This window comes from Erithacus rubecula (assembly GCF_903797595.1).
Source record: "Erithacus rubecula genome assembly, chromosome: 2".
Taxonomy (NCBI): domain Eukaryota; kingdom Metazoa; phylum Chordata; class Aves; order Passeriformes; family Muscicapidae; genus Erithacus; species Erithacus rubecula.
Window position 1 is genome coordinate 85,582,139 of NC_136685.1, and position 14,331 is coordinate 85,596,469.

Genomic DNA, 14,331 nt, shown 5'->3' on the forward strand with positions numbered 1-14,331 from the left:
TGCTGTGTGGCTGAAAGCTTTCAGTAAAGTATGCTAAAAACACGTTGCTTTTTTCAAATCCTATTGAGAGAAGAAATAACATGAGCGGGGCTGCAAGCAGTGAGTTTCAATGTCTTTTCATGCAGTATGGGTCTTGACCTGAAGTCCTTTCTAACCCCATTTCAAGTGAGTCTTCCTTTTCTGGTCTTGGTGAACCTCTGGGATTTTCAGCTGTTGGTGAGTGGTTTTTCCCCAGAAGTACCCATAAGTGAAACTTTGCTGTTTAATAGCATTGCCTAGACCATTTCCCATTGCCTGCTGAAATCAATTTTTTCACAGTGATGATATTTTTCTGAGAGGTATATTTTTTCTTGTTGTGTTTTGAATACAGCAGGAACCAGTGGTACCTACACTGCAATAAATTTCATCAATCTCATGTATTGTAAATTGCTGCCCACTTAAGAGTCATCAGGTAGACAGTGCCCTTGGCTTCATCACCCTGGGATGCACCCCAGGAATGGAGTGGCTTAACAATGCATGATAAAAATACTAAAAAGACAATATTCTTTCCTTCTATTTAAAGTATACCAAGCAGCACTTCCTTTGGAGGAACAGAGAGTAATTATCATCATACCACCATTTCCTCAGTGTCTAGATTAACAACAGGTTATGGGGGTCCAGAGCTGAGGAATTTAGCCTTGTTACCATTTATAGGTTCTCTCTGCATCCTATAATATGGTTTCCCATTAGCTAAAAGTGCCATTTCAGGAAATTGCTTTAAGGCTTGGTTTGATTTGGCGGGGGGGAGGGGGTGAGGGGAAAATGCAATAGCCCTGTTCCACTGGAGCTCTAGACAGTTACTAAGAAACAGGTATGCAATATTTTGATCTGTCAATTATTTTCCATTTATTGTTCAGTAGGATTTCATCTTCAAGAAGTTCCCACAGACCGCTGCATCTTGACCTTTTACAGGTGGACAGTAATAGGGTAAAAAAGAGGGGAGGGATAGTAATAAATGATCTCGTTACAATTTTCTGGTTTTGCTAGTTGCTAAATTTTATTAGAGAAAGACTGGAATATTAGCTGTATTAATATTAATTAATCATAGCTACATGGGAATATATTTGTCTCCAATCTTCAGGACTGGTAATTTTACTGAGATTATTTTCCTTTTGTGTTGTCATTGTTCCTGACAGGACAAATGCTGGTCTCAAATGAAGCAACTGATAATCCTGTAGGTGCTGTCTAACATGAATTTTTCTAAAATACCTCAGTAGTTTTGATTTGTGGTTTGAGATGTTTCTGTCTCCAGGTCCATACTTATTGAGTTTTGAAATTCATATGTGTACAACAAAACAGTCCTGTAGATGCATGTGCTTGGTCTCAATTCCAGTCTCAATTAAAATTACTCTTTTTCCTTTTTTTCCTATTTTTTATTAACATGTTACTAGATAACATATTATTAATATAATATAATATAATGTATTACTTTTTGACCTGTTACTAGATAACATGTTCATTAAGAATATGTTATACTTTAAAGTTATGTTTTACTCTAAAGGAAGTATTTGAAATCCTGAATGAATTAGATTATTGGGTGATAGAAATCTATAAAAGAAAATGCTGGATAAATTTGCAAGTAGAAAACCCCATAAATATCTAATTCTTTGCAGAGACATCACAAATGACACCAGAAGTGAATGGCCAGCAAGGGTCTCATGTGCTATATATGAAACCCTTTTTTTTTTTCACTTGAGCATATTAATGTTAATGTATAATAGCTAAATTTTAAAATAGAGTACTCAAAAGAAAATCTTTCCCTAAACAACTTGTGAAGTTCTATGTTCTGTTTTTTAAGCATAATTTCAAAAGTGAAGATGCTCTTCCAGCAACGCGTTTTGCACAAAATCATCTACAAACAGAAAATTTCAGTAATATTATTGACCAAATACAATAGATCCTGTAAATACTAATCTAAAATTTGATTTATGTTCTCATGTGGCTCATTAAAACAATTAATTCTTATGGTTTTTTTCCCTCTCCTTTTAATACAGAAACTCTCCACACCTAGACATAGAATGACTATCATAACCATTGTTAGGATTAGTGAGGATTTTGTTTTGTTATCTGTGGAGTTGAAGCAGTAGTTATTTATGTATATTGTGCATTTCTACTTTACTTTGCATAAAATCTAATAATTCAACCTCTTTATTTTCAAGGGTAATTCTATCAGATTCTTACATCTGAATGCCTTGTGGTCTTCTACATGACTTGTCATTGGATAAAAAGTACATCATCTATTTTAGCAGTAAATCTGATCAGGGATGTTGTGCCACTCCATTTTTAACTCAATTTTCATTTGACAGATGTGCATTTAGATAGCCCATACCATCTGACTGATGCACAAAACTTATTCCTCCAAAGAAACCATGTGTCTTATGCACCTTTTCCATCTCATTTATGCACACATACAGATAGGGCTGGCTATTCAGAAGATATTAATATGAAAACGATGACAATTCATTTTATAGCCAGAACAGGGCATGACTGGAGCAAATCAAGTATGCTCTAAAGACTGTGTGCCAGACCTCCTTGTCAAGAGCAGGTGGCTGAGGAGTCAACAATATGACATAAGTGCCCTGAGTGTGATCTGAATGAGCAGAACTGATTCCCTACCACATGGTATCCATATAGTTTGTGGGGGCCTTTATCCCACATTGAGGCATTGAGACATAAATCAGCACACAGGGATGTTTCTACTATGCTGATCAATGAGATACATCATTTATATGAGATGCATGGTTCTAATGCCTACTCAAGATTTCTTACAGATTTCTGCCCCTATAATAGTGAATATTTGAAGAATATGTTTTGCTGACAAGGAATTCAAAAGTGCTTTTGATTTTTGCATAAAATTAATTTGCATGATATTGCATGCCAATATTTGATTGTCAGTTCATACCCAATGAGAAAATCACCAAAATCCCTCTGAAAAAAAATTCAAAATGTTCTAAATATTCCTAAGAAAATACAACACAGCATGGACAGGGGGAATATCTAATAACTTGTTAAATTATGGCAAAGTAAACTAGCTTCCTGCTCTGATGAGGTAACAGGTCCACAGGAAAGGCTAAGACTCCAGCTCCTATGTTACTTACATTTTGGGACTCTTAAATTATTCTCTCACCAGAAAGCTAAGGAAATGAAGTCTTGTGAGTAAATGCAAAGTTGGATCAAAAGAGAAACTAGATAATAGTGACCTGATTATATTGTTTAATTGAAATATACTGAGGAGTTTCTACAGGGGATTGTTCTCAATTAAATATTGTTAAATATTCTCATGAATTATCTGAATAAAGGAATAATATTCTATGCAGTAAATTTGCATATGACAGGAGATGGAGGTGGTTCTGAACATGTGGAAAGCAGAATTAGAATCCCAAATGATTTTGACAAATTGGAAACATCATCTGTAAAAAATAGGATTAAATACAATAGGAACAAATGCAAAGTGTTAGGCAGAAATAATCTGCACAGATACAGGATGGGGTAATACAATAGATAGCAGTTCTCCGGAAAAGATCTGGGAATGTGAATCAAATTAAACATGAGTTGATGAATTATTAAAAAGCTAAGCGACCAGCTAGTATGTATATGAAAACCAGAATGCAGCCTGCAGAAGTAATCTAGGAATTTATACTGGTAAGGGCTCTGGAGCACTGTAGCCAAGAAGAACTTGAAAAATTGTAGTAGAGCAATAATTAAGATGTAAAAGAACCATACTGTTGTAAAGAGGAAAGGAGTAATACATTCTTTTTGTTCATGGAAGACATAATAAGAAAGAACAAGCTAAATTCCACCAGGGGAGAATCAGAATAGTTATTAAGAAAACCTTTGTAAACATAAATATAGTCAAGCCTGGAGAGGTGATGAAGTCGCAGTCATTGGGAACATACATTTGTAACAAGTGACACAAAGATTGATTTTGCCTTGAGGACAAACAAAATGACCTTTTAAAGTACTTTCCAGCTCAACTTCTATAATTTTATATCAAGACAGGGATAAGTTTTGCCCCTTTGCTTATCTCAGATTGCATGTAGTTCCATTGAGAGATTTAGTGAATCACAGGAAAAAGCTTCTAGTTAATGAGAGTAATACTTACTTGAGCAGAAGAACTCAATTATGTGAAGTTTTTGTTTAGCATTCATGCTGTGTGAATTTTGTTAAACTTATATTGACTTCTACTAGGAAGTATTTTAAGATCACTAGTTCAAGTGAGTATGAGTACAATGACATAAATTGTAGCTTCTGAAGTGATTTGATCTACCCAGGGAATAAGGGTGAGTATTCACCAAAGTTAGTTCTTACTCAATTGCCCATGGAAAGTTTTTGGAAAAGAGAGATGGCTGAATCACACCACCTTTATATATACTCCTGCTGTTTGGAGTTTGGGGCTGCAGCTCTCTGGTGGCTGGCAGGGAGCCCTGTGTTTTGGGCACTGCTGGGCACTGTGTCCATGACCTGACCTTCACCACTGCTCCCTGCACAATGGGTCACACGGGTTGTACAAAGCCAGCACACTGACCTTCTGTCACCTGGGCTTTCTCTTTGGTTATTCCTTCTGTGCAATGCAAATGGGGTGATCAAAGGATGAACTGTATCAATTTCATTCCCGTGTCTGTCCAGAGCTCTCTCTCTTCATAGGGACTTGGTGTTCTGAAGTATTACTTGAACACTGCTCTCAGCCTGTTTGTTTAGGCTGATGATTAAATGCTTAAAGGGAGTAGTGGTGGAGAAATATTTGCACTATCCAAAAAAAAAAAAAAAAAATTGGTTTCTGAATAGTTAGGGAAGCTTGTGAAATTCTCCATGCCTTTCTCCTCCTTGAAGTCTGTGGTAACTCTTTTGTGTGCTACTTCCTTCCAACTTTATACACCACATGGTACCAAATATCTGTAGCAGAGATTGGGAAACCTCTGTTTAGCAGGTCTGGTTTATGGTTATGCTATAAATAGAGGTGAAACATGTAACTCATTTCAAGAACATTTTCTTCACTGAGATCACAGGATCTTTTAAAGCTGTCCAAACACTTAGTGTGAGTGTCCAGGTAGTCTGGATTTTTTTTTTTTTTTTTTTTTTTTAGGAAATTTGGAAGTGGGACAGCTTACTCACTGTAGATGATTCATATCTTTATATCCTAGTTTGAAGTGGTTCACCACACCGTGGCCACAACTTCAAAAGTGTCAGATGATCATCAGACAACACTCCTGCCTGTAAGACTGATTGATTTTCCCGACTTTCTAGAGTTTTCATAACTTACTAACCTCTGCCCCTAAACCCAAACAATTTAGGTTCAAGAACAAGCATTAGGAAACTGTTTATGAAATAGTGAATATACTAAATTCCCCAACAGAGAAAGCTCTTAAAACCAGAGCTCTGGGGACTCAAGTGCAGAGATACTGCCCTTCTCATGAATTCTTAAAGCGCTTTTCCATGTTCCTTTACAAAGGTTTTATCTTTTCCAGTTTTAAATCTTTTTGTCTAGACAGCAGTAAGTAACTTGCATACCTTTCTGTCAAGAATGGTATGGTTAAGTCTTTCAGATAAATATAGCTGGATATTTAAATACAAAAATAAATGTCTAAAGCTCTACTTATTAGTAGCATCTGTCTCGCACTTGATGTGTACTTCTCAGAAATATTCCAATACCTACAGAGGCTATATTTAAGCAACCTTGCTCCTGCTTTGGTGATCACATGTCATGGGCTGCCTATATTGTTGATTTTGTTGCTAAGACCCGCAGTGAGTTCTAGTTTCCAGTGTTTCAGGTTACATGTTTAAACCTGGCCTCCCAACTGTTTCACGCTATCCCCTGTGTCCCCATCTACTGAAGCTGATACTCTGGAGGCCCTCTCTTTCCACACCGGTCCACATTGGCATGAAAAATTGAGTGGAAAGAGGAGTTAGGATTACAGATTTTTTTGTGTGTGGTAGTTCTTAATTTTCCATTTTGGAGATGTCACTAAGAGGAATAATTAGGAAGCACATATTAGGTGTATGTGGTCAGCAGATTGGCCTCTGTCACCTTCTCCATTCATGGAGCATTGCAGCCACTAGGGAAAAACCCAGAAACTCTGAGGAACATGGCAGGCATCAAAGTTGACCAACTAAAGAGGACTACAGAGAAAAATTTTACTTTAAATCTCTTTTCCATAAGCCTTTGATTCAACATCTTTTGTTAGGACAGATAAGGAAAAATTTGGTCTTTATGGACACTTATTTGGAGGATTATATTCAGGCTCCCCTATGCAACTGGAAGTGCATGCTCCCTGTACACCTGTGAGGTTTTAATTAGCTGACATTGTAAAGTGTCAGTGGGACTTGTGCTGTCCCAGTTCTGTGCATGATGACATATCAGTCAGCACGATAGGGCTTCACTCCTGCAAGTAGAAACCCATTATGCACATGTTGTGTTGTGGAAATTATTATCACATGCAAAAAACCTGTATGTTACTCTATCAGGCTCAAGTCCATTCCTCTGACTGTCCAAATATTTTTTGTACATGGCTATGGTAGTTTGTGTTTCTTCAGTGAAATAACTCTAGGGTTTGTGTAAATGTTTTAATATATTGTAAATTTTCTTGGCAACATGTTAATACTCCTTTGATTAGAACAGCCACTGTTGTTTGTTTTTATATTTAGAGCAAAGAAATGCAAACATCCTTACCATCAAGACTAGGTGGGGTAGCACTGAAGATAGATTGCTTTGAATCTCTGTACTGCTTGTATTCTAAATTTGTGTGTGCCTGTTTTATCCTCTGATCCAGCAGAAGCTGCTGTTTTCCAGGATGCAATAAAAACTGTTTTCTGAACACTTCTTTTGAGGGCATAAAGGGGAAGAGGAGAGAAAAAAAAATCCAAGCTGAACAAATTCATACACTGAGGCTGACTTTACCTTAGAAGAGTTTCTTGGATTTTCATACCCCCACATGGGTTCATTGATCTACATGCCAAAAAGAGCTGGTTGGTTTTGATTTACAGATTCTACATTGTTTAGGAGATTACAGTCTAATTCTCCTTCTGCTGTGACTAGTCAGGGCATGAACTGCAGCCATAATGATAGGCACTCTGTTTCTGGATTTTAGCATGCCAGGCAAGGAAGTCACTTCAAAGTAAAGCTCAAACACGTGAAGAAGTTGTGGGGAGAGAGCACTGGGAGGAGGAAATTAGGTTGACCCTGGCTTATTAAAGCGTAGTACACACTGATGAATGGTGAATTTAGGCACCACTGCAAAGGATAATATAGGATAAAAATGATGGCTGCCTTTATTAATAGAGTTGATATGAAATAGCAAATGTAAAAAAAAAAAAAAAAAAGTATTATCTGGAAAAGAGATCAATTTTAATGGGAAAATACTTTGTAGCCAATGGTTGCTGGTGTTATTTGTGTTGGAATTGTGTTCAGGGTCTGCTTTGGGATGAGAGCACAGGGAGGAGCCATGCTGCACTTTTTGCTCTGGTGTGTCTAATGAGAGTCCTTGTGGTTCACAGCTCCCACAGGGGTGGGATAAAGGGATTTCCTGCTTACACAGAGCATTGAGAGCAGGAGTTTTACCTCAGACTTCAAAATATCCTTGAAATTGCTTGGTAAAATGTAGCTCATGGATGCATAAAGCTCTTCTTTTTTGAGGCATTCTGGTTTAATTTACTTTTTTTTTTTTTTTTTTTTAAATTTCTCCTCTTCTGAAGTCTGGCCTGAGACCTTAAAAGATGCTCCAGTTTAGAGTATTGAATTTTCACAACATTTGGCTCTTTCTAATCTCTTGTCTTAGTATATTTCAATATGCTATTGCAGCACAAATGATGTACAAGAAACCCTTGGCTGGAACTGGATATTTCTCTGTAATAGACAACTTATTTGCTATATTTTGCCTCTTTGTACCCATACATGATTCTCTTTCCTTTGATATTTTAAATTATTTCCTTAATTATTTCTGGAACTAATATTTGGGTTGTTGCTTGTCCAAGAGGAGTCTATTGTGTGCTCTAATGACAATGAGCAGATTAGGCTTGCTGGTATTTGCTTCTATCTGAAATAGATGAGTGTCATTGTGAGGGCTGAGTTTCTGACACAATATTTACAATTATAACCTCAAAAGTTGCTTTCTGTGCATTTGCTTGAATAGTCAATTAGGCTTCTTTGTTCTGGTTTCAGTCAGTAAATTTGCTTATTAGAGCGTTTTTATGTAACCACTTCTTGATCAAGACATCTGCGGAAAAGTGACAGGGAAAGGTTAACAAGTTAAACCAAACATTAAACTTTAAAAAAAATTCAAATTTTAGGCATTAGAACTGTCCTTGGTGTAAAATATTTTAGATCTTAATTCACCAGTTCATCTTCATTCTGGAAACACTTCAGTTTGGGGACTACAGAGAGATTTTAATTTAGGTGTGTTCCTTTGCCCTGCAGAATCAGCCCAATGTTATTTTGCTCACCTGGAGATCTACTTCCTCTAACAGATGGAGGCAAAGTTTGTTTTAAAACTTGAATATTAATGTGTTGCTAGATTTCTTAGAGGAAGTTAGATTTAATCTGAAAGCCTAAATGCTTCTCACTGGGTATGCTAACATGCCAGCTGCACACATTCCTGGCAGAGAAGAGAATGCAACAAAGCAAAGACTTCTCAGATGTTGGCACTGTAGAGCCCCTTTCTTCCTCTCCTTCTCTCCCCTGCCCTTTCTTTTTGGACAGAGGGGTCAGAAAGGTTCAATTTGGGTTTTGAATTACAGTGCTGGCACTATTTTGGAAAAGAAAATGTTGACTGAAAACCCGAGGTTTTTTTTTATTTTTTTTTCCCTCCTATTTGGCGCAGGATATATCCCCACAAGTAAAAGTATATGGATGCAACTGCAGAGCCAGATTAAATGGTACCAAAAGCATGGGAGCTTTAAAATTTTAGATCTGTGTAGCAGGCTGTTTAATCTTTCACCTGCTGTATGTGATGTAATAACACTGATATATGTTTGAGCAGCCTTTTGGGATTTTATATATCAGAGAGACTGTGTATTTTGAAATTTAATCCTCATGAAATATTTGACATCCTGAATGGGATAATTGACACAGGGACACTAATTAGGGAGTTGTAATTCAGAAGGTTCTGATCATGTACTTTATACTGACATGTATATTGTCCCCCTGGTAACTGTGTTAATGGTACTTAGACATGTGCATCAGGAAAAGAGAGCATACTCTGGGGAGCTCTGGAAATCAATCTCCTATGTAATGCCATTTCATAATACTCTAGAAGGAGCAGATTTACACATTTTTTTCCATTTATTAAGCTGATCATATATAATATTCTGGTTTTGAAATAGTTTGACTCAGCTGGTCTTAGGAATCTGCAGTGCATATCTTCCTCTGAAACTGAGTTTGTTGCCTAAACTACTTTGCATTTCTTAGTGTTCACTTGAAATCTTGGGTAAATCTGTTCTATTCAGCTGAACTGAGTTCTGTTTACCTTATGCAGGAATTATTTCATCAACTCCTGAAATGCAAATCCCGTGGCAAGAGAGAAAAGGCAGTCTTGTGATTGCACCTCTGACCTAGAGGACAAGCCTTCTCCAAGTATGATTTCATTCAGGTAGTGAGAGCAAAAGCTGGATTAAGAAACAAAAAGATTTGCCTTAGGCAAGCAGGTGAGCTCAGTTTTTTCTGTTTTCCCTCTGGCTTTGTGATCATACTATGCACATAATCAGACTGTCTGCCTGCCCCAAACAGAGCATTCCTTTATGGCATTTCAACAAATCCAAGAGCTCTTGAACTCAGCAGTCTTTTCAAACTTTCTACATGATCATATAGCTTAAGTCAGGAAATGTTTTTAAAGCACTCGTTTACTATTTGGTAAGTAAATGAAGAAACTTGTTAATACTGCTTATGGTGCAGTGTCCTACCACTGTAGGAAACAGAAAAGCAAAGAACAGGCTAAAATCCAGTTAAAATTGCTGGAGTCTGGCAAAATGTATTAACCAAATCTAAAACCACCTGGGGAATAATGATCTCACTCTTGAAAAATGTGTAGAGGGATTTTTAACTTTTTCAAAATTAAGAATTTTTTAGGTCTCCTGGTGTGCAGCTTATACAGAAGCTGGCTCTTTCTGCAGTACAGCATGTCCTCTGATGCTCATGTTTGGACATTGCTTCAGCAATGAGTCAGAGTTCCAGCTATTGTTTCACTAACATCAGTTCCTGCTGTGCTGGGGGTTTCCCCTCTCATCTTTTTCCCAAATTATCAGCCAGACCCAGCCCTCTTCTATCCATAAAATTTGGGAGGCCCCAGATTGGGCTAGGGTGGCTGCAGGGTGCTCTCCACTGCCCTGTAGCAGTGCACCTAGCCTGCAGAAGAAGTGCAGCTGTTCCTTGCGAGAGCACGGAGGGCTGGGCTGGGCTGGGAGCGCCTCTTGCCACCAGCACCCTGCAGATCCCCGTGGCTTCTCTGCAGAAGAGTCATGCTGTCATTTCTGGAGTTTACTGGGGGGAAAAAAATGTGGCAGATAGGCTTAAAAATGTTATGAATTACCGATGTACAAAAATCCGCGCAAAGCATGGGGAAAACCTTGTGCTGTTTCAGAAAGTACAGACAGACAGAGAGGTTGGTGTGTTTTGGAAACAAGAAACCAACCAGGTTGTTCTGGTGCAGCTCTAAATTCAGACTGGTATCAACCTCCTATGTCCTTTAGCACAGGGATATGGAGAATGGAAAAATGAACACGTGATGTGCAGACCAGGCCAATGTTGTAAATGTGCCTGAGTCACCACAGCCACCTAGGCTGGAGCCTGCTGTCCTTTGGTCTAACACTAAAGGTTCATAACACAAGCTTTTCACAAAGCTGAACTGTCTATGGCAGATGTCATCTGTGCAGCACAAATGCCACTGATAGGACTTTTGTGAATTTCTCTGATTTTGTGAATTTCATCTCATCAAGGCTAATGAGGAAAGCCATTACATGTGTTCAGAAGCATTCTTGACTTATGGCAATGCCCACATGACATATGGTTTCAACCTTCCTTGCATTTGGATATTTTCAGGAGATTTTTGAAGCTGTTTTTAAACTTTTAATTTATGTTTCTTGTGGAAAGACTAAAGAAATTTTGTGTATGGTCTTTTCTCTTAATAATACTTAAATATTTTTCTTATATCCTTAACCTTACACCTCAGCTGCAGATTAAAATTCAACTTATTCACTATTTAGTGCTATCCTCAGAGATGGGCTAGGAGGTAGAATGAGCAGATATCTTAGTCAGACTGAAAAGTTGTTTGGTATTTTGTTTCATTTGTGATGCTTCAGCATGAGACAGGCAGATTTCCATTTTAAGTGCCTTTGTTTGCATTGTTGGTAAATTCTAAAAGTCATAAATATGATTATTCTTCTTGAGTCTTAAACTTTCCACAGACTTTTTTGATTTTGCTTACAGCCCTAGGACCCTCAATATAAGAGAGAACAATGCTTTATTAAAACAAGCTGCCATATGAAATGTGTGCTTACTCAGCTGGAAGCTACTTGGCCATTTCTGCTGCTGCTCTCAAGTTCCAGAGCTGCAGATGGAGCTGGGTTAATATAACATAACTTTCCCAAGAGTCTGCAATAGGACTTGGTGTGTTTTCTGCTGCATATCCTCATCTTCCAAATTAACCTGAAGACAAATGGGATCTATTTATTTGCTACTTCTCTGAGACAATATATTTAGCTGTCATAGTAGTGTCTGCTTTGTATTTTGAATAAAACTGGCTCCCTAAGGAGCTGGTTAACTAAGACCAGAGAATACCCTATGTGGAAAAAAAAAAAAAATCAATGGCACACTTGAGCATGCAGCTTGACAGGGAAAAAATCAGCAGGAAAAACCTGAAAAATCTTGTGAGAGATGGCTTGTGAGCCTGATCTTTGCTTCAATGTCTTCTTTCTGTTCTCTAGGCATGTAGCATTCAGTAACAAATAAAGAATCAGAGAAAACCTGAAAAACAATAGCAGCAGTGTGGAAATCAACCCATGTGCCCACACTCACTGAGTGGTTCCAGAAGATGTGGCAAATTATATTGATGGAAAAGCTGATTCATACAATTCTCCATAGCCCAGAAATTTGACAAACAAAACCACTACAGGATATTTAGAATCTGTCCACTGACTATGCCAGGTGCTAACAGACAATTCCTTTGACCATATTTTTATCAGGAAAGCAAAATCAAATATTTGAGAACAAAGCTTCATGAAAAACAACACTGTGGGGCAGCAAATAGAGACAACTCCTATCCCTCCTCTTCATGACTCCTCAGAGACAGACAAGAAAGTAGATGTGCAACTTACTGATCTGCTCTGTTATTGAGGCTGTGATGCAAATTAGTTCCAGTTGTGATGACCAGGCTTCCACATGGACATGTGTGTGCACTATGCCTCTTGTGACCTGTAAAAGAAGGGAAAACACTGTGAAAAGGAGGTTGAGATGCAGCCCTAAGCACCTAAGGCAAAGCTCTCTCATGTCAAAAGTTGGATTCCTACTGCCCTCAATGGATTTTTTTTTTTTTTTGTTTTGCTATACAGGTGTCTGTATTTCTGATGACCCAGCTTTTTGATGAGAGGGAAACTGCTTTCACAGAGGATCATTGTGATTCAGAACTTTTAACAATGAAGTGGCACAGGAAGGTAACTTTTCTCAATGACTCCAGCTTGTAGGAAACAGAATATATTGTTGGCATTACCACTTAGGACAAGCCAAAGCCCCTACAGAGATGCACAAAACTTACAGATGAAAATATACAGCTACTGTAGACAGACAGTTTTGAGTCTTTCAACATTTCAAAGTAAGTTTTTTCATTCTAGCCAAACCCATCAGTGAGTGAGTCCCCAGTTCCCCATGGCTGGCTGTGTGTCTGGGTGTCTTTGTGGCAGCTGCTGCAGGACCAATCAAGCAGTTACTCCTCAGGGAGACCACAGCCCCTTCCCACCTGCTGTTTACATCCCCACCCTTTCAACTCCAGCCTGGGGCAGGGGAAGGAAATGGTCTCACACTGCATGTGCCTACGTGACACAGGACAGTGTGTTAGGAGTAGATCAGCTGAGGATTGAAGTTTCCAAGGGCTCAGATCAGCCTGACCAGAGCCACTCTGGCTCTCCAGCTGCAGCTTCTCCAGGGGTGAAGGGAGCAGGACCCCTCAATGCAGCAGTCTCAATACAAAATTGGATTAGAGCAAATGAATTTGAGAGAAACAATTGAAAATTCAAAAAACTCTTGGAAAACACTCCAGGTGGCATTGTGTCCAGGAAAATTTTAGGGTATATTAGCTCTTCTCTGTGTATGAATATTGATCAACAGGCTGGTTTTTTTAACCGGTAGTGGTGATGTAGATGAGGTGATTGTCATTATATTCTGATTGCATTTCTTTAATGAATAAGCCCTCAGACTATTAGAGGTGCTGAAAGGTGTCAGTAACAGCAACATCAAGAGCAAAGGAAACCAGGACCAGTTTTCTGGTAAGGTGGGGAGCAGAAATTACTTTAAACCTTTTAGAAATTGTTTTAGAAGTCATACTGAGAACAATTTAAAAACCTCCCCAACCAGTGAAAAGTTCAGTATTTAAGGAGATAAAAATACAGCTCTGGGTGACATGGTTTGGTCTGAATTACTGCAGGAAGTTGAAGAAGGCAGCTACTCCTCCAGCATCTAATGGGCTGTGAAAGAACAAGATGTGAAAGATAAGTGCAAACAACACAAAGTGACAAATTCCTTTAAGATAGTTATTACTCCTCCTCTTTTCCATTTCATTTGGAATAAGGGAGAGTCAAAGTCTTTTCTGTTGCTTTCACGTTTGCTAACTGTTTACACTTCACTGTTAATTACCTTCTACAGTTTAATGGAAGGAGAATCTCAAAATCTTTGTTTTAAAAAGTCTGCATTTGCTATACCAACGAATTCATCAAGTTCATGTTCATTGCTAGCTTTCAATCCAAAGTAGGATCCATCAGAGATTTAAAGAAAAAAAGAGCAAACACCAAAATAGACTTTAAAGTGCTGCTCATGCTGATACAAAATCAGATAGGAAATGAAAGTTTAACAGTTCAACTAGGGAATATTTCTTCAGCTTCTAGGGCAAGACAGAGCTGCTCAGGAAGTGTGGCATTTTGCCAGAGCAGGGAGCCTCCAGGAACTGAAAGATAACAGTACTGGTGACCCTTTACTGCCTTAGACCAGCTGGAGAGAAGGAGGCAGGCACTGGAGTGTGCACTGCTACGTGAAAAAGGAGCAAGAGTACATGAAAATTGTCATATCAGCATTAGGCTGTGAGTGTGTGTCTGCTGGTG

At 38.3% G+C, this 14,331-nt stretch overlaps 1 long non-coding RNA gene across 1 annotated transcript in view; it reads left to right on the forward strand.

The window, feature by feature from the left end:
* Positions 1–14,331, forward strand: part of LOC306798498 — an 84,245-nt gene that overhangs the window by 41,269 nt on the left and 28,645 nt on the right. The window contains exons 2-3 of the long non-coding RNA XR_013773365.1: positions 9,507–9,675; positions 12,574–12,675. This is a non-coding gene — a long non-coding RNA (uncharacterized lncRNA). The remainder of the gene's footprint in view (positions 1–9,506; positions 9,676–12,573; positions 12,676–14,331) is intronic.